General features: G+C 42.1%; 1 protein-coding gene across 1 annotated transcript in view; it reads left to right on the plus strand.

The window, feature by feature from the left end:
• LOC139696564 (uncharacterized protein DDB_G0290587-like) overlaps window positions 1-22351 on the plus strand; it is a 496865-nt gene that overhangs the window by 225513 nt on the left and 249001 nt on the right. The gene's annotated exons all lie outside the window — the stretch shown is intronic.

Consider the following 22351-nt stretch of genomic DNA (forward strand, 5'->3'; position numbering starts at 1 on the left):
AGCTGAGGAATTTGGCAGGGATGGGATATTCAGGGAATGGAGGAAGGGTGGAGGGAACCTGGTGTTGGTATTAGCCTACGCCTAGCGTTAAATAATTTAACGCTAGTTTATTAGCCCCATCCGTTGGATGTCGTTCTCACTTCAAGACTGATATACTGAGAAGCGAATTTGAAAGCAGCGTGCAAAACTTAAAGAATTGCAAAGCACCAGCATTTGACAAGGCAATCGGAGTGAAATCGAATGTTACTCTCTGTGGCACAATCAAAGAGAGATACGAAAGTGGAAAAATTACCAGAGGATTAAGAGAAGAGTGTAGTAATGATTGCAAAGCAGAAAAAATTAAGAACAGTAAAATGTGAAGAACACAGAACATTAGGCCTGATATCACAGTATATTTCCGACACGTCGCCGACAACGTTGTGTTCGTAAGTGATTGCTGGCGAAGAAAACTTTCGAATGCGCGAATAGGTAAGGGCGGGTCCGGGGATGAGGTCATTTTGCTTCGATCCCCAACCCGACGCGGTCCGTTGGATCGTCTCCTCGCGTCGGATCCGCTTCGACCTCGCCCTCGTGTATCCCCGCTTCCTCTTAAGCGCAATGGACTCCACGATCCCTCCTTGACGCCCTGAAGTAATCTCTGCCTCGACCCTCGACGGTTTCCGTCGCAATCCTGGTACCGGAAGGAAGTGGTCCCCGCGATAGACATGCAAAAGAATCTGCTTCCTCTCCTCCACCCCTCACATCGCTTTGCAGCTCTCCGCACGCTCTAGATATCAAGAAGGTCCCCATACGCTCTTCGCGAATCTCAGTTTACATGTAAATGCGTGTGTTAAGATATTTATTATAAGGACCTATTTATGTATATAATATCCGTGTGTCCGCGCACACTCCCATATACAAGTATGTGAGTGTATATACACACGCACTATGTAATTGGCGGTTTATACTTGTGTCCGCCACCTGGGGACAAAAGGAACTGAGAAGAAAGATGAAGCAGAGAAGGGAGGTGAATGACAGGGGATAACGGGGAAATGTTCCGGATATATATATATATATATATATATATATATATATATATATATATATGTATATATATATGTATACTCATATATACAGAAACATATATAAGGAAAAGGGATAGGAACACGTATAAAGGACGAACACAATAGAGGTGGGGAAGGCGGAATCGAACGGATCACAAGAGTAAAAATATTTCCTCAACCGGGACTCGAACACCGGATCTTTCCACTTGCCGGGCGGATGCTCTTAACCACTTGAGCTATGATATAAATTATTTTATTCGGTTCAGAATATTACAGAGTTTGTTAGCATTATGCATAATATCAGGTCACAGATTATGGGTACATCATGTTTTTCTTTAGTATAAGTGTATACATGGATACATATATGATACATATACCACATACATATCCACTTGTACATACATACGCACACATGCATATCCACACGCACATACATAAGCATATGCATACAGACGCATACTCGTGAATTTGACCATTAACATTTAGAAAGAAAAAAAAGAAAGGAAGACAAGGTCCACAGATATTAGGAGGGAGAATTTAGCTAGCAATGGAAAATTATGCATTGTAAGAAATTATCAATGGCAGGGTTGAAATTATCGATTCAATCAGTCATTCAGCAAAAAAAAAACTCTTCAACGATGGACGAAGTGTGTCCGGCACCGGGTGGCTACCGGACATCACTTCCCAGAGTTCTGATCGTGGCTAGCGTCGCTCCGGTCGCGACTCGACCCCGGGCGACGAGTGCTTCGCCGTTTCCCGGGACGCCTCGTCCAACGGGTCGACGAGCGAGGACGCGGCATTTCGCCACATCCCTCCCCCCCGGCCTCGTCCGAAGAGGAAGAGCCAGCCGTGGTCTCCACGAAGACCAGGTAACTCGGCAGCGTTCCACAGGGGGCCTTCTTCGAAGGAGCACCGCTGGGGGCCGCCAAGGGGTAGGACGCACCCTCGGGGAGGGTCGGAGTGGCGGACTGGGGCTCATCTGCGGAAGGGTTGTGGTCGGGAAAAATCAGGGGAGATATTTGTTTGTGGTCCGTATCTTGAGAAGCGCTGGGAAGATCGTCGACACATTGACTGTCCTTAATGGGGAAAGAAGATGGGGTATGTGGGATTTTTGACTTTGGGAAACTTGTATGCGGGTCGACTTCCGGGGTCGGTGACGCTTCCTTTACAGTCAATGATAAAGGGGTCGAGGGATGAGCTCTTGGGGACTGGAAAACATCGCAATCAGATGCATCCTCCTCACCTGTCACCAGAGGTTCTTGGGGTGTTTGAAACCCGTGATGCAAGGATTGCGTAGCGAGGGCGTCGATGGCATGAGCGGGGGGAGGGGGGGCGAAAGACCATCCCTCCTCATTTGACGAGCTCACGGAGACGGGGGCTGGAGGTCGTGTGATATTAGGCGAGGTGGTAGGTATGTGAACCATTTGTAGAACGGTATTCGAGACCAGGAGCTTGGGTTTGTCTGTCCTCTTCTTTTTCGGTTCCCTTTCCTCCGTTGACGATTTTCGCTCCCGCTGACATTTCCCTCCAATTGAAGGGAGATGCGGGGGACCAACGGGAGCAGCCGGGACCGCACCCTCGATGAGTAGAAGCGACCGCGCTCTCTCCTCCACAGCCACTTCGGGCTCGTCCATCTCCACGGCGGCGTTAGGGTTGGAGGGCATCGTCATTGCCTCCACATAGCTCTTACATACCTGGTTCCGAGGGCAGGTCTTGCGCTCGTGGCCTTCTTGATTACAGCGGGCGCAAGTGCGGCGCTGACCCTCATAGATGATGATGGCCCGGTTGCCGCCGATGGGGAGGTACGAGGGGATATTTCTCTCGACCGTCATCCGCACAACCCTGGTGCCAGTAAGCACCCGCGCCATATTTTCTCCCTCCCACCTGTTCTCCCACGAGCGATGTATTTTACCAAAGCGTTGGAGCTCGCCTGTTATGTCTTCCAATGGGGTCTCCACGGGGAGACAAAGAACCCTGACATTACACGGGCTGCCGGAAGTCTCGTCAATTGTTATTGTCGTCCTCTGGTCACTTAAAGACGGAAACGGTAGTTTCCGCGGAGTATTGTCTAAAATCCTAGTCATTGTAGCTTCGGTTGCCAACTTCAGGAATATCAAATGACGATTGTATCCAAATTGGATCGCCACTATCTCTTCGGGTGTGAGGCCCAGCGACTCTAACGTGAAGAGGTGGACCTCCAACGGGGTAGGAGGCTTCGCCTTCTCGTCAACTTGCAAGGCGAGCGAGCGCGCACAGCCATTTGAAGAAATCAAATTCAGCACACTAGCATGAAGAAGGAAAGCGCAACAAAAAAAACGAGCACTTTAAAGGGAAATAAAACACTCACGAACGCTCCCTCCCCGCCACACGCACACGGCGGTAGCAAACAAAAGGAGCCTAAGCTCTACACCAGGAGTCAAGGTCAGTCTTGATCCACTAAACAAAACAAAAGTACAGCCTTCCCGGCGGAAGAAGTCGAGAGTCAAACTGCGCGCTTCTTGATGAACTAGGCGGTCAACCGCCGCTCGAAACAAAACACGATCGGAACCTCGATTTCCGAGAGAGTCCGGCAGTGCCGCTCTCCAAACCCCGGCGACCGAAGCCTCGGACGCCGGCGATTTTAGACACTCGGTGAACACAGGCACGTCCTGCTATCAAGGCAGCTATCGAGGATATGTAATTCACTCTGAGATCCGTGGGTCTTATATGCCGCCAAGCGCCCCGATTCTTTAGCCAAGAGATGGCGTCAGGGGGCTGTTTCACCCACCAAAGGAGAAATAGACAATACACAAGAGGAAAGGAAAGTGGTTAGAATTCATACAACATCGTACAGGAAAAGAACAGTGCGTTTCGTGTCACGCATAGCCAGAAGAAAGAGATGAGCCACATTGACCAAATACACATTCAAACACGAAATCCCGCCAAACGGCGAATAAATACTCATATATACAGAAACATATATAAGGAAAAGGGATAGGAACACGTATAAAGGACGAACACAGTAGAGGTGGGGAAGGCGGAATCGAACGGATCACAAGAGTAAAAATATTTCCTCAACCGGGACTCGAACACCGGATCTTTCCACTTGCCGGGCGGATGCTCTTAACCACTTGAGCGAGGATATGTAATTCACTCTGAGATCCGTGGGTCTTATATGCCGCCAAGCGCCCCGATTCTTTAGCCAAGAGATGGCGTCAGGGGGCTGTTTCACCCACCAAAGGAGAAATAGACAATACACAAGAGGAAAGGGCAGTGGTTAGAATTCATACAACATCATACAGGAAAAGAACAGTGCGTTTCGTGGCACGCATAGCCAGAATATATATATATATATAACATAACACAAATAGAAAAGAATAGACACATATAAAAGAACACTTACACGGTAAATTGTTCGAGCTTTCGGCCCTCTCAGGGGCCTTCTTCAAGAGAGACTGCCCCCTGCCTGCAAGAGAGAGCAGTCTCTCTTGAAGAAGGCCCCTGAGAGGGCCGAAAGCTCGAACAATTTACCGTGTAAGTGTTCTTTTATATGTGTCTATTCTTTTCTATTTGTGTTATGTTGTGTCAGCCCATTATTGTGCCGCTCGTATGAGTTTTTCCGGACAATCGTTATATATATATATATATATATATATATATATATATATATATATATATATATATATATATAAAATATCTTCGAAATAGAACGCTCATCGGCGACACACAAATATATAAAAACACAGATGTAGATTTTTAGAATATAGAGACACAAAGAAAGGACACTCACAATTTGTTATTTTACGTTTCGACAGCACGGCTGTCGTCTTCAGAATGGCGTTCTCGGGGAAGAGCGGAGAGGATGTGCGGGGGAGAGGTGGGGGAAGGAGAGATAAAGGGACCAATAGGAAATGAACAAGGGGGTGGGGGGGATATGTAGGCAGCCAATTGAAGCATTCAGTGGGCTTGGTTCAGCCCGGGCGGTTTGAATGATTGGGCCACCCAGATATGCGCCATCTCGCGGGTTCTCACCTCTATTATACTCGCAGATTTGGGAAGGATTTCAATCACCGAAACAGAGAAGCAGTCGTCAAAAGATTGGTTGTGGGAAGCGGTGTGAGTAGGGATGGGATAATTAAGAAAGGTGGGAGATTTGGTGGAATATCGGTGGTTATTCATGCGGAGGGAAAGTGCGGTCGTGCCCACGCCCACGTAGAAGGCAGGGCAGAAGTTACAGGAGAGGCGATATATAATATTTTTTGAGGTACAGGTGGCGAGTGGTTGGGAGTTGGTACTGAGTGAGGGGGAGGGTCTTAAAAGATGACAGCATTTGCAGCGTGGGCGGTTGCATGGTGCGGATAGGGGCGGGGGAGAGACGGGGGTGCTTGAAGTTGGATTTGTGGACTTAAAGATGTCTCGCAGGTTCGACGGGCGTTTAAATGAAACAGAGGGACAGTGTGGGAATAAAAGTGATGTGGACTGAGTGTTATTGATAATTGGGAAGAGGTCACGGATTAGATGTTTAATTTTGTGTGTTCCGGGGAAGAAAGTGGTGATAAGATTAGGGCATTTTGGGCGGTTTGGTTTGGGGAGGGGAGTGTATTGTGTTGACGGTTTGAGGATTATACTGTTTAGCAGTTTTTCAGGGTACCCACATTTTCTGAGGGATTCATGCAGCTGGTCCAAGTATTTCTGTTGGGAGGGGGTGTTGTTGCAGAGACGGAAGCCACGGATAGAGAGTGAGAATGGGATGGAGCGCTTTGTGTGAGGAGGATGGTAGCTGTCGAAATGAAGATATTGTTGCTTATTGGTTGGTTTAATGTGGACTGAAGTGTGAAACGTATTGTTTTGGAGGTGAATATCGATATCTAGGAAGGTAATATTCGAGTCGGATATAGAAGAAGTGAATGATACTGAGGAGGAGGAGTTGAGAGAGGAAATGAAAGAGGATAAAGTTTCGCGTCCGTGGGACCAAAGGAGGAAAATATCATCGATATAGCGGGCCCAGAAAAGTGGTTTTAGGGTTTGTTGTTGCAGAAAGTCGTGTTCTAGTTTACCCATAAAAAGATCTAGGCACCTGCAGCCCCACCCAAGCTAAGTGATTTTTCGGGTACCAGGTCTCCCGAGGAAACCATAACCGGCGCAGGGAAAGGAACTGGCCCCCCTACCCTGATGTGTGAATTTTCACACGCCGTATAGGGCTTAGTACTGGGTGATCTCTACCATCACCTACTAAACCGACCTTCGGGTTGATTACTGTGTTTATGGTTTATATAAACAAATATATATATATACATATATATATATATATATATATATATATATATATATATATATATATATATACACACACATATATATATATATATACACACACACACATATATATATATATATATATATATATATATATGTGTACACATATATATATATACATTTTTTATAATAATTATTATTTAGAAAATTATTATTATTATTACCTAATCTACCGGTTAAGGTAGGTTTTCGATGGACGCAACTGCAAAATAAATATTTCGTTTTATGTACGTATCTTGTACGTATGTGAATAATAAATTAAACGAATGTGGGAAATAGCGCTAGCTAACAAAAACTTGCACAAAAAAACACGTACAAAAGACACTCCGATGTATTCCAAATTTTCGGTGGCCGTACCTCTTTCCTATGGTGAAATTGTGAATGTCCTTTTGTATATGTTTTTTTTTCTGTGTTTTGGTGGCTAGCGAGATCTAGCTCCCTCGTTTAATTTATATGTACATACAAACCACCAATTATAGTGTGCTTGTGTTTATGCACGCTAAACCAAACTTGACTTTTGGCTAAACTTTGAGGACAGTGGAAACGCATTAAAAATTCTACCACGTAGGAGGGAAAATATTTTGCTTCATTGTGTCAGAGATTTAGTGTACAAACCCTCATGATATTCATGGTCATTTTAATGCAATGCCTGGACACAAAATGATGGTTTGCAACACAGTTCGATGTATCACCAGGTACCTAATGTTTGATGATGAGGGAATTTGGATCCACTATGATTTGAATTTTTCTAATATCCGCTCATATCGTATTAGCGAGGAAAATCAAGTTTTGAGTGTATCCTTTGTAAAATTCTCGAGAGGGTTATAAACTCGTGACCAATACATGACATAATTATCTATTATTCAACAAACATTACAGGGAATTTGAGTAGGATAAGTTGTAACAAGGAGTGCTGCCTACCTAATGCTAATGAATGTTGCAGCTGATTCTTATTACTGGGCAAACAATAATTACTATAGGTAATCTACCGGTAATGGTAGGTTTTGGATGTGCACAACTACCAGTAAAATATCTTTTTTCTCCTAACAAAACACAACCCAAGATTGCTCTACAAAAAGCTCCTCTTCATCTCTTGGTACTTCTACTCTACAATGAGCCTCTCTTCAACATTTTGCGCGGATGCCGTTTCATCATGAATGATTGAATTATTGAGAAGAACCATGAAGAGATTTAAAATAATGACTCTGTAATTTTATTTTCTTAAAAATATTAATATTTTATTGCAATGTTCTAATGACATAATTGAAAGAAAATGTGAGTTTCTTTAATTTAATTTATGCACCATCTCGCGTATTTGTTTTTCTCCAAGATTAAGTCAATCGGACTGGATCAAATGGAATTGATTCCACTTATGTTTCCTTTTTGGTAGACCGTATTAAATGGCCGTGTGTTCAAAATCAGCGTTTCCCTCGTATTTTTTCGACTAACGATTATTTTTTCTCTTCTCTTTTGCAGGTAAGTGCGAGATGCTAACAGGTTGGGGCGAAGAAAATAGCGAGAAAGCCAAGAAGTCCAGACGCGAGGTCTGCGATGAGTGCTGGCGGTTTTAAGCATTGCATGGGAAACGGTGTGAGTTTTAAAGGGATATGTTACAGCTGCTCGTCGTTTGGTCTTAGTGGTATTAGATGGATTTTGCTCCAAATACTTTTTCCTAGCGAGTTTATTTCATTGAATTGATTGCTTGATTTATTTTGCTACAGAATATGCTTGGACGAATGTTTTCAAAAGGAAATAATACGCCGCTAAAATTTTATGCAATAGGACCTTTTTATCCACCAAAAAACACCTTGCTGAATTTTGAACGCGAATTGCAGAAAACAATTACAGGACAAAGAATCACGGGCCAATTGAAGCATAAATTCTTGAAATGTGAGAAATACCTATGCTCTCTATGAATTTGTTTGGTATGACCTTGATAATAAGGATTACGTTTCGACAGAAGTCATCCAACCCTGTGGGATATGCCCCGAGAAAAATATTTTTATTCTCTGTAATTTTCTGTGTATATAAACATTACCCCAAGGCCGGCACATGAGCTCAAAACTGGGGATTGTTTTTAGGTCGCCAAGCGTTAACTTATTAGCGGATCCAAAATATTAGAGGAGCTAGGCTGGGAATCACTCACGGAGCGAAGGTTAAATTACATAGTGAAGCTCTTGTTTGAATTGGAAGGTCTCTTTAGCAGTGATGTTGAAAATGTACTATTACCCCCATCGTACTACGGTAGGAGAGATCATGCTGATAAAATTATAGAGTTTAAGTGTAAAACAGATAGATTTAAGATGTTATTTTTTTCATAAACGATAAGGGATAATAATAACACTCTCCGACCGCGGTAGGCTCATAATTAGTCTGTTGTGTATTCACCCTTTGCTACTTACCCTAGCGGTGGTTTGCAGGGTGCTAAAATATCCATGGAGAATAATTGTGTTGAACCCGATGATGATGTATAGGCATTGAAATATGTTGCAGTAGTAGTATTTAGGGGAGGCGACCGACGGCTTAAGTCATTTGCGCCATTAGGGATGGACAGGGAAAGATGAAGGCTGGAGAGAAACTCGGCGTCGGCATTAGCCTACTCATAACGAAAGGCGCCAAGGGGTCCACAGCTTAACGTCCCATCCGACGGACAGCGTACTTACTCAAGGTGCCCTCCACATTGCACCTCAAATAGGGATCAAGATACCACTGAAAAATTTGCGACGCCGCCGGGTATCAAACCCTCTGGATGGGAAGCCAGTACGATAGCCACCGCACCATCTCGATCCCCTTGACATGTGTTGCGCATATGAAATCGCCAAGGAAAATTTAAAAGTTCATTATTTCTTTAAATGGTAAATTTTCACAAATTGAAGCCTCTCACTGCTAGATACGCTTAGTGATTTTATCATGAAAAAGCGTTGGTAAGATATTAATTACCTGCAGTTGGAGCTATATTCAATGTTTTTAGGCTTAACTGTGTTGAAATCTATGATCACTGAAGTAAAACGATTACATCTATTTTTAAAACCTGAGGATGACGCCGATGTGTCGAAACTAGTCATACCTAAAAATATTGGTGGAAAAATACATCGTGTTTTTGTGCTCCAGTGGTTGGAGCTATTTTGCAAGCTTTTTCATCCTGCCGTGATTACAAATTTGCGCTATGGATCACGAATCTTTGTCTTTAGTGTATGCAGTAGTCAGTTTCCCTTAGCATCTTCACATGGACCTCGCAGTATGATAATTAAAATATTCCCTCTGCGTTAGACTAACGTAATTTACACTTATTTTGCTGTTTAAGTTGTGCATGTAATCTTTGTGCTTCCATAAGCTGGCAACCCAGGAATTATAGTTCTGGTCTTGAGGTTTTCATTTCGTTCCTAAATGATTTTTCTTGATTCAGGTGCCTTTACTATGTTTAATTTCGACATTATATTCTTCGGCGCAGGTTGCCGTATACTTTGTCTAGTATTCTAGGTGAATTAGAGTTACTATATCAGCGTTTAAAATTGAACGTGGACGCGTAAATTTTTATCAAGATAACCCGAAAACTTTTTAACTCACGGTTATGATATACCAAGTGTGACATCCTAAAAATATTTAGTTCATAACGCGGAAAAATATATTTTTTTGTGGCTTGATTAATCCAACAGATTCTTCACCACTATGGAATAATTTCCTTTTACGACTCGTTGCAATCGGTTTTGAGTTCTCCATAAAACTGTAATTTTTTGATTCGAGACATAAGTTACCTCTGTTACTGCTCTATCTTTGTACTTTTGACCTCATGAGTTTTCTGCTAGGGATTCATTTGTTTCACCCATAGCTTATCTCCCAGCATGTTTTCACGAGCTCTAAAAAATTGCACATATCTCATTCCTCCCTATCATTAAAATAGAATCGATGAAAAGGTGTCCATTATTTTCTTCTCGACTCAATTTTCCATATTTTCCTAAACTCAATCTCCGGCCGAGCCGAGATACGTTTTAAAGCAAACATTGTGCATTTCCTGTCTTCAAAAGACCCTGTCTTCAAAAGAACCGGGAGCTCCGCTGCACCGCGTGTGGTGATAAAATCAGGCGTTCGGGAGTTTTTCAGCATTTTTTTGCTTGGAGAAAATTTACAAAAAAAAGTGGAACTTAGTTTACTTTTTTTGGGGAGACACGACATCATGACGCCAAATTAGGTTATGATTTCGCGGTGAGAAATGAAAAGGAAAGACATCATCATGGCGCTATCCTTCTGTCTGAAATTCGTCGGAAAAGGTTTCTTTGGCCCGCAGAAAAAAAATGGACCCATGAATGAGATTTAATGGAGTTTTAGAACAAAGGACTTGTTTAGCTTCATTTCTTTATCTTCGTCCCTGGTTCGCCGTATGTTTTATGGATCGTAGCATGCGGTTACTTCTTTTGTATCCTGTTTGAGATTATATTCTATTGCCCCGGATTTGTTTCAACAGCGAAAGAAAATCGGCAGGGTTCGGTGACCAATACTTTTATCCGCGGAGTATTTTATTTCGTTGAGATGAACTGCCAAAAATGTACGTATATATTTATATGAGCAATTTTATATTTATTCTTAATTGGGTATTTTTGCCTATAAGGCTGGTGTCCTAACACCGTACGCCACATAACCTTGCGACAGCATGCAGTTTATTGTGTAAATGTAGATGTAAGAACTGTGATGAATCTTGAAAAATATTAGATTAGTGATGAACTTGAGAATCTGGATTTCAAATTACGCCCATTTTTGTGTCGTCATAACGATACCGCAATTTTTTTTCAATATCACTTTAAATTAATTACCTGAGGATATGACGCCATCTTATTTAAGAATATTTAAATATCCAATCCGTTTATGATCCCACTGTTACTATACGAATTACAATAGCTGAAACATCTAAATCATTAGCTACTATACCGAAATTAAATTTACATTTCTGAATTTTATGCCATACTTGAGCCGGTGAGTTTCCTCTATCATTCCGCGGATATAAATAGAAGCAGGGTGGTGTTCAGCCTTTTTTATTCTACCTATATTTTTCGGGCCACTGAATCATCCTCGACTGGAAGGGATCTCGGCGCATCACTATTCTCCTACCTAGCTGGCGAAATGTGTACGAGCTCGTGGGCCCGCTCTACATATATTAATAGTTTCCGAGTGGTTTTATATGTGAGATAAAGCTCTTGCGATTGCTTCTCCGCTATTTCCGTAAGCGCACGATTATGCATGCGCACGCCTAAATCTGACGTTAGCAGCGGCGCTTAACAGGAAGCTCCGTGGACGCAAGATGACTCCTTGCGGAACCCCCTCTCCCATATCACTCCCACTCAACCACCAGTGTAGTTCACAGCCAGTCCTTTCCAGGTCTTCGTGATACGCCCCTCGCTGCTTCTTCTTTCCTCTCCTTCCGTTTATTCTCGCTAAATCATGAATGGGGATGTATTCATGCCGTATTGAACAAGGGTTCGATGCCCGGTAGAAGCGGTATTCCGTGACTTTCCTTCACTTGAACGTATGCCCATTGCAACATTATCAACATAACTTAATTGCGTGAATAATGAATAACTGATCGTAGCACTTTTCCACTTGATAAAAGTGGAAAATTTCTACGAGCAGTTATTCATTATATTCCACTTCCACCACATCACACCTGAAGCCGTTCAATTTGTTTTATTTAACTGCTGTGTTAGCTCCCATTGCTTTTATTTCTTATTAATCATTTAAGGTATTACCCTAATTGCTAAACTAAATGAAACGAGATTTATATTTAAACCGAAAAACTTTTATTTGCCTGTTCTTCGGAAGTCACTCATATCTCCGAAAGATTTCCGATCGACATTTTATACGTTTTACTCAACGTTATTTGTGTATGAGGGGAGATATAGGCGCATCAATTCCGCCTTTCAGTGATGTATTTCTCTTGATGTCTATGATTCGATGCCAATATATTAAACTAACTCGAATGTTAAACAAAATTCCTAAGAATGCCGCCTCATTTATTTTTTTAATGCCCTTGCTATTACAATTATTGAAAAAAATAATGCACTAATAGGTATATTGATATATCTGAAGCAAAATTGACACATTGCAACATTTCATCGTTTAATGTCATTTGTCTAAGACATGGGCAGTTGTGGTATCGTTTAAGATATATCCTTTTAAGGTATGTCCGCGATATATTCACAGTTAATAATGAATAGATTATTTACATCGATCAACATTTATGGCTTGTATGGATACTTTTGGGGTCAAAAAGTATCAAGTTGACTATTCCCTCGGCATCACTGTGTACGAATTTTATCGAATGCAAATTAGAAGAAAAAAAGACTTGGATGGTATCTCTTAAAAATAATTTACGGAATGAATCGTGATAAGAACCCCAGGGGCAGGAGACATTTAGTCGGCTCTGTGAACCCCGTGCTCATATCACCATCCCATCCCAATGGAATTTCAATGTGTTTGAAGAAGGTAAGATTAATGAAGAATTCAATGCGTGAAGTAGTAGCATTATGCGTGAAGTACACAAGGATGAAGAGGAAATTGCAATAGAGTAGGATGTGGGGTTGTGTTTTGTAAGGAGATATTTATTAGTCGTTGTGTCCATCCAAAACCTACCTTAACCTGTAGATAACCCTAAAAAAGTAGCATTATATGGTTCCAAACCATGAAATTTAAGGAAGAGGACGAGCATAGTTATGGAGTCCATTGACATTAGTGGTTGTTGAGGTGAGTAAAAATGGATAAAGGGCCAGGCATACGGAGTGTTAGATGAGATTGCGGAAGAATTGTCGGGCATTCCAAGGAGAGTGGTTTGAGGAGATATGGAGAGGTATCGGGGATGCGGAAGGCGGTTATTAATGGCAGAATGTTTGTCAAACGGGGGAAGAGGAATGAAGAGAAGAGGCATTTTGGATGGCTTCAGTAGGGTTTGAAGCTATGGGGTGCCCAAGATATTCTTGGTTGGATATTGATTCAGAAGTATTGCGCCACTACCATTCTAAGTGACAACAATAGAATAGTAATCTAAGGACAAGGAAACCTTTTCGAAACATTCCCTAAGAAAAACTTTAATTTCCTATGTACAGTTTTAAAGACCGATGGACTTTACATGATTCCTTCCTTTAACCAATTATTTTAAATTATAATCTGCATTGGCTTTCATTCCAATAAGCACCTTATTTCATTCACATCGGCACATGAACATGGATTTCGAGAAACGATGTTGTACAGATATCGGGGAACGTCTGAAACCTACATTTAATCATTAAGTTGCACAGGGTGATTGGTATCTACTGACTGTTTTCCTGTTGTAAAATTTTTAATCCTTTGTTTTTTTTTCATGTTCCAATTCTTCCCAAACTTTCTTCTTAAAAGAATCGCTCAAAAATTATTGTTTTTTAAAAACCCGGCCGTTTTCATAGGTGTGATGCCTTGGGTATCTTGTTTTTCTGTGAACCTCACCTAAGAGTTTTTTTTAAGGTGAAGGGAAGCATAAATTGAAAAAAATTTAATCACTGGAAGTGGGATATATTCCCAAGCTGGGCTTAAAAAAGTTCAGTGTTCTGCAATAATCGGTAGGGACTGTCGTAGAACTAACATTACATTGCGTGTTATTTTAACCACAAGAGCAATTGAATTCGAACAGTATAAAGAAAAGATAATAACAATTTTCCACGAGATGTTTAATTGTACGACCGCATTTCGATGCGTTACATCATCTTCAGGTAAACATGAAGACCTTCAGGTAGACCTGTAGATGATGTAATAATTACATCGAAACCCAGTCGTACTATTCAACTTATCTCGTGGAAAATTGTTACTATGCTTTCTTTATTATGTTCAAATTCCACCACCCCACGGCTGAAACTACTCAATTTGTTTATTGGAACCGTTGATGTTTTGTCAAATCCAATCGTTCACAATAACGAATGAGATATGCCTACCCCCATGGATATTTCACGTGTGCAATAACTATCAAATGTTGTTGGAAGCTGTCCAAAAGGCTACGAATGCATACTAATCCACGTAAAATAATAATAATAATTTCATGGGGGACGACTGGTTTCGCAGAAAATGCGGAGTCCCCAGCCGCGTCGCCGCGGAGAGACAGTGTATGATGCCACGAAAGTTTCGTGCACGCCACCAATTCTCTCCCCCGCCCCCCGGCCCTCTCTGACCTCCCCGGAGAGAATGTCTCCCCGGTAGAGAGGAATAGGTTTTAGCGAGTTGAGTGGTCGCGCGGGGGATGGAGGAGGGAGGGGGGGAGACGGTGCGGTCGGAAGAATGGGGGGAAGTGGGGCGGTAGGTGTGTACCCCAAGGGAGGCAAAATGCGGAGTGGGGGGATATCTTTATTTTTCCGCCGTCGGGGGTTTCCGGGAGAGATGCTCCGGGTGCACAGGAGCTTCGTGAAGCAGAAAGGGTCGTGGAGAAAGGGGGAAGGGCAAGGGGTCCGCCTCCCATCTTCCTTCCACCCTTACCGTCTCCTTCCGCCTCGTTCACTCTCCCCCCACCCCTGCCGCTAACCACTCCCCCGCCCCCTCTCGACCGCCCCGGCGTTGCGTCTGCGGGTTTGGGTCGTTGTGGAGTGGATGAGGAGGGGAATCCTCCACTCCCCGTCCCCCTTCAGTGAGCACTCCTCAGCTACCTACCGCCCCGTCCGCCTGTGGCTCTTTCCACCATACCGCCGCCCCGCCCACGCTCTTCGCTCGTCTTTTTTTTCTAACAAAAAAAAGGCCTCTTCGCCGCAGCTCTGTTTCTATCTTTCCTTCTCAGCCCTTCGAAACCATAAGCATGTCTGCTGGGTGTCTGCCGATGGGCCTCTCTGACTCCTCTCCTCCCACTTCGGTCCCCCCTCCCCTCCCAGTCAATCCGCGCCCTCAGAGGCCCTACCCACCTGTCCTTTACACGGCGATATTTTTATGAATCGATTGCGATATTCGCGATGCACATGCGATGTATGTATCATTCAGTGAGCTCTCTCTTTGCAGTGTGTATTATTAGCGATGCATCGCCATTGCATTGGAATTTATTCCGCGGGACGAACGTTAGTCGTAGACGTGCGTTCAATCATTTACGTACGTTTGTGTTTCCAAGTGATTTGATCTCACTCCTATCATTAGGAGCGGTGCGGGAAATTTAATTGAAGTACTTTCGGAACGCACCCTGTAGGTGATGGAAATATGGCAGTGGAGTATTAGAAGGGATACCGTTATCGTAGTTATGATCCAACGGTAATTAATAATATTATCCTTAATATAGGTCAGAAAGAGTGTGTCGGCTTAGCATACAAATTTTATTGAGTCGTTTCTAAATGTAATATTGCAAAATTTCGAGCTAAAAAAATAGTCTACCGGAAATAAAACGTATTTACGTATCGCGTTTCAGTGCTGTAAATATAATACAGAGGTGCACGCAGGCCTTATTTGGAAATTGTCATGGTTGATCTTGAAATGTTTAAAAAAGTAAAACAGTCTTTGCGAAATGACATAGCGTGTCGTAACCGTTGGCTAATATCATATACGAGTAACAATGAGTTGTGGAAAATGAATTGGTATGTTTTATTTAATCGCTGAAAGACTGACTCTCGCGCAGTTTTCAACGACAAATTTGGGAAACTGATGGTAGTTGCTCACGGTAATGCGTTATATAAATTGTGAATGCGATAAAAATGTTCTGCCTCGGTCAGAGAAAATGTAATGCTTGCTATGGTGTCCGCTGCATCAAGGTTTTTTTGCACATATTCTATGTGAGGAATGGAATTCGATCGTTTATCGCACCCTGCGATGCTCCAAATTGAGCATCGCTCAGCCGTTCCCATCCTTTGCCTTCCTCCTTCCCCTCCTCCTCGTCTCTTTCCCTCTCCTCGTCCCCTTCCCCACTTCCCCCTCAGCCACTTCATCTCCCCACTCGGGCACCCCCTCTCGGCTATGGCGACGCAACACGTTCCTTCGCTTTGAGTAGTGTACTAGGTGGGCGGGTGTCTGTCTGACTGCTCCTCCCATCTCCACTTTTCCGTCCGCGGCTCCTTTTATCATAAATTCCTTGTGCTTAAGTATTTTAGCAGAGACATCTCGGAAGAGGAGAGGACAGATCCCCTTGCACCGACGAAGATTGAGACCTCGTACGTATTTATTAACGATCGCTTATTATTTTTGCTGCGTTTTTTTCGTTAACCGTCTCGCTCGCTCCCGTCTAATCGCAAGGGGATACTCTTGTTCGCGAGGCGATTGAATTTCGCCTGTTCTCGTCAAAGCCACGCCCACGGAGGGTTGCGACGGGTCCCGGGGAATCGGGGTGCGGTTCTTTCTTCTAGAGGAATGGAGTGGCATTAAAAATAAAGATTCCGCCCTTCGCGTCTCTGGAATGAGTGCAACGTGGGAATTATTTGATAACCATCCCTGTCAGTTTCGAGAACATTTGTTCCATATTTAAGTACTTGATTTTTAATTTATAATAATATGGCAAACCTTTTAATCGGTGGAAATGATTTCAAATGGTTATTTCATTACACCAGAATATCGTTTGATTTTTGTTGTCATCGATTGGAAACTATTGAACCCAAAATAATTTACTCTATAAGCCTGTATATATTACTTCGCATAATAGACGTGCATACAGTTTGCATATAAATGTGAAATTTTTTACTCTCCTAAAAACGACGGTAAAACGTTTTTTGTTCCAAGGCGGTATACAGGTATACTGTATTTCAATTTTATTCACAGTCAATTTCTGTCGATTAAAAAATATGACGTGTTCAAAATTAAACTTATTGATGGTTTTGTTATAATTTTGAAATTTTCAATATGTTTCCATTCATCAACTTTTCTTTATTTCTAAAATAAGACTTGTAAGAACGTAATAAGTGCCGAACATTATGGCTACTAAGCTATAACTAAACAGGACGGTGTATCAACCCATTCAATCTGATTTTGCCTTCCTAGTACTTCATCAAAATATTTATGAAAGACATAGTGTGGGAGCAAAAGCTTTGGCTTAACCGTTTTTTGGAAAGCATCCGAAAACCTTCGGTTCCCGCGGTCATAACTCGATGGATATATACTACCTTGATCAAAAATTTCCCGGAATTTATACAGAAAATACAAGTTTATTCATCTAAATCTATATTGTCCCCTTCAAAGTAATCCCCATCGACTGCAACACACTTATGCCAGCGCTTGATCCAATCCTCGAAACATTTTTTATATTCGGTTTTCGGTATGTCCATCAGTGCTTCCTGCGATTTTTCCGTTACTTCCTCTCGGCTGCTAAAACGCGTTCCCCGTAATGGTTTTTTTAACTCGATTGAACAGAAAGAAGTCACAGGGAGCCAAATCAGGTGAATTCGGTGGCTGTTGGATGGTATTTGTTGCATTTTTCGTCAAAAAATTACGAATAATGATAGCACTGTGCGACGGTGCGTTATCATGGTGCAAAATCCACGAGTTTTCTGCCCACATTTCTGGTCTCTTTCGGCGAATTGCTTCACGCAAACGTCTCATAACGCCCAAATAATACTCTTTGTTTACTGTCTGGCCTTCTGGCAAAAATTCATGTTGCACTACACCGTTGTAATCCATGAAAACCGTCAGCATTGCCTTCTTTTTTGACTGAAAACGACGTGGTTTTTTTGGTATCGGCTCATTTGGTGAACGCCATTCACTTGCCTGATGTCTGGATTGCGTGTCGTACTCATAAACCCACGTCTCGTCTCCAGTAATGATCCTTTTGATGAATGTGGGATCGGATTCAGCCTCGCAAATCATGTCTTTTGCGACGTTAACACGGTCTCTTTTTTGCATGAAATTGAGGTCTTTTGGCACCAACTTTGCTGCTACACGACGGAAACCCAAATCATTAACCACAATGTCTTGGGCGGATCCATAGGCAATGTTCAAGTCCTCCGCTATTTCTCTGATGGTTAATTTGCGGTTATTGACCAACATTTCTTTTACTTTATCTATTTTTTCACCGACTTTCGATGTCGATGGTCTGCCACTGCGTTCATCATCTTCGATTGACTCACGACCACTTCTGAACCGCTCGTGCCACTGGTAAACGACCGTTTTTTTTTAGAGAATCGTTGCCGAAACACTTTTCCAACATTTCCAACGTCCGTGCGCCACTAAATCCGTTTTTTACGCAAAATTTAATACAAGTTCGTTGTTGCAAATTTAAATCCATTTCTGAAATTGTAAAAAATCGCCAACACACACAGAGATAGATGTACTCTTGGCTACGTAACTTTTGCAAATGTCAAGTTATGACACTAAGATTTAAAGGGAATATCAACAACAGATGTACCAATTTAACAAAAAAACAGAAATCAAATCGGAACGATGGGAGCGCCACACGGTGGTTATTCCGGGAACTTTTTGATCAAGGTAGTATGTATTATTTTTTGCAACAACTGAACAACACGTATCCTTGAGCATAACCTTGGGTTTCTTATGATGCTTAAAGGGCTGTTGATGTGGACGCATAAACAAGCTCGTGGTAAGTTACAGGGAAAGTTTGGTTTAGGCGATTCTGAGACCGGCTGCAAAAAAATAAAAATAAAAAATTGCAAGAGTTTGACTTAGCCGTCGTCTGTCCTCTTGAGCTCTTTGTGCAAAACACTTTTTCCTCTCCTCGTTCCCGGCCGCTTTTCTCACTTTAAGGGACATAAACCATTCCCCCCCTTTGCGTCGTGCCACCCCCCTCCCCCATCCACCCGCACCAATTCCGCTTCCCTCTTTGCTCACCGCACCCACTTTTATCAGCCGCCCCTTCGCATAATTCATCCCCTGGACCGCACCCTCCTCACGCCTCCCCCTTCCTCCCTCCCCTCCGCCTCCTCTCTTTTGCATTCCCACTTCAGATGGGCGCTACTGATTCATTCCGAGCGGCAGTAATGGGGTATGATGTTATTGCTTCCCATAACTTTGGGGCATGATAGCGACACGTCTCCATCCCCCGGGTTTTTCTCTCTCCTCTCCATTTCTTTTTTTATTTTTCCTTCTCTCCTTTCCGTTTATTTCTGAAAAAAGAAAGAGAGTAGGCTTCGATTGCATCTACATCGCGTGCTATATCATCTCCGTCCTTTTTCTTAAAGGGTTTTTCAGGAATGTTTGGGGGGGGGGAGAGTTTCGGCAATTTAAGGATATATCCAAAGGGGTTTTCCACCGTTACCGACTCGCTTTTTTCCACCCCCTCTGTAGGAAATCTGTAATGGGGGTTGGCGGACGCTCTTACGGAAAAAGCTCACGCTTTAACGATTTTATCCAAACATGATGGATGATTGAAAGTTTATCTATGCCTCGTAGAAATCCTGTTACCCCTGGCGACAGCTATTCACTTCCATTTACGTTGGTGTTTTCGCCGAAATGTTTTTTATGCGTAAAATTAGCACTGAGCTTAGATATGGCAGTAATTGTTTTTCATGTCACTATCGCTAAGTTCAATCCTAAAAATGTGCCAGGTATGCCATAGCATGTTTTTTTATTCTTGCCCGAAATAGTTTTGTCATCTTGTAAAATTAATTTTTATACATTTTTAAGCGATAAAATAACAACTTAACGTAATGGCAAGAAACTGCGGGAGAGCCACAACATCAACATGTAACGGAGTCATCCGCTAATGTGCATTTCAAAATTTCAGAGTTTAAGAGGACGCCTCGATAGCTTAACTCGCTAAAGCACTCGGCCGGAGATCGAGGAATCCGGGTTCGACTGCCGGTCAAGACGAATGATTTTTATACTCTGAAACTGTTGAATTGACAACTTAACGTGTCTAAAGACTATAATATGATAGTGTTGAAGTGGTAAGTATGTGATGGAAAGGTTGTTCCATTTTGACAAAAATCAGATTTACAGTTTGCGTCTAATAATGTTTCATTAAAATTAGTTTCAATATTTTTATATTTGTAGGATGTACATTGACTACCAGTTTAATATTGTGTAAAGTCAAATATACTTCTATCGAAGCGTAATACATGTAAAAAAATGTAGGCGTGTGCTAAATCACTGAGGCTTCACTGAAAAACCAATGAGGCTTCGCGCACAAAAATAATATAAAAATTTTGAATGTTTTTTTGTTCATAACGGGATACGGAATTGATTTTCCGCTTTCACGGTTTTTCGGAGAATTTTCATTCCTCACGACCCTCCGACAGTATTAAACAGTCGACAATGCATCTGATCACTGATCTAATGACTAATCACGATGTATCGCTGACAATTTTTCGTACTATACGTAGATATTAGGTCTAGCCAGTGCATTACTAGATCTATGGCATTTTAATATTTGTGTACATTTTAAATATTTTTGAATCTAATTTTGCAAAAGGTCAATTTAAAATACCAATCCTATGTTCATGTGTAAATATCCTTAACTGTATTAATACGTAAAAATAATAAGAATTAGTTAATAATTATTATGATATGCAACAAGGCTCAGAATCAAATAAAGTCAAATGATTTGTGAATCGTAAATAGATTTAAATTATGTGCATTCAGGATGATGTCCCAATGGGATAGTTACGTAAATATATTTACATAGAAAAATTTGATCTCAGAGATATAATTTTCGTGTTGGCATCGTTAGCGTGGTTAGTTTTCAGTGTTATTATTTATAACTTAAAGTCCATTCTTTTCTATTGCTGTTCTTTGCGTTCATGTAAACACTCCACAATTCTCCTGAAAGGCGTATGGCAGAGGGTAAAGGCACCAGGAAGAATGGGCAGGGATTAAGGGAGATGAAGGGCTTCTAAGGGGCAAAGGAAAGAAAAATTACCCCAAAAGTCGCCGAAAATCACGTACGGGGCGCGGTTCCCTGGAGAAGAACCGACCCAAGCGTGCCCACGTGTTAGCGCTAAACCGCGTTTATAACTTGTCTCAATTCTAGCCACCACACAATTTCGCACATTACGTACGAGAGGAAAAAATAGAGCATAGTCCACCATATTAGTGACCGCCGCCTGACCTATATGGGTGATGTAGATCTGGAGAGTTCGAAGGGGGAAGCATCTATTGCACGAAACAAGTCTTGAAACTTGACGTCACCACCCGTGACGTTATTTTTCTGGTCACCATATTCTAGTTCTATTAATAAGCGTATTTAACTGTGTTTTCAATGATTTATAGTTCTCAGGTCATTTGCTATATAATTTCTAAGTGATAAAATGCACACAAGTATTAATGACTAATAAGGGTTTTACCCGATAGATTATGAAAATTTATTCATAATTTTGCAGCCATACCAAGAACTTGATACCTTGAGTTGTATTCCTTCCCCTTCCACTTGCAATTTACAACTTCTAATTTACTTGCATTGGATGTGGCGTCGAAGTCAAATTCTTGGATCTCTTCCGTTCAAGTTATTTGGAGGCAGTCCTTTTTTTCTCGCCGTAAATCGAATACGTGAGACCATGCCTGGCTTAATACGTGCTCGTATAATAGATTTGCGTTTTTCGAATCGAATGCTTTTCAAGGAGACTCACCATTCCCGAGTAATTTTTCTCCTGCCTCTCTTTAACCGTCACTTCCGGCATATTTGGAACAAAAAAAACTCCCGCTGGTCAACTAGAACACGTGAGCGATTAGCGAATTCTCTCACCTCCTTTACGGGCGGTTTAATCTGGTGATCCATATGCCCCACTTCCTACCTCGATCCAGGTGAGAGTTTGGAAATTATATTTTAAATCTGTTGTTGCGCCGATTTTTTATCGGAAGCGGATCGTCGTAAAGAACTTGTGTTGTAATGATAACGGTTTATAGCAGTCACACTTCTGGGAGGTTTCGTCAAGATCCGGTGTTCAGGTCCCGATTTTTTTTAAGGTAATCTACCGGTTAAGGTAGGTTTTTGGATGGACACAACTACCAAACAAACATTTTATTATTCCTAAAAAAAACAAAAAATCCATCATCCTACTCTATATCAGGTCCCTCTTCATCTCTGAGTACTTTCTTCCTCCCTTCATCCCGTCCAACATCCCTATCCTGTTCCTTCCCTTTCCTCTTTTTCCCAACAT

The sequence above is a fragment of the Hetaerina americana genome, unplaced genomic scaffold (genome assembly GCF_022747635.1).
Source record: "Hetaerina americana unplaced genomic scaffold, ioHetAmer1.1.p SCAF_7, whole genome shotgun sequence".
NCBI lineage: Eukaryota > Metazoa > Arthropoda > Insecta > Odonata > Calopterygidae > Hetaerina > Hetaerina americana.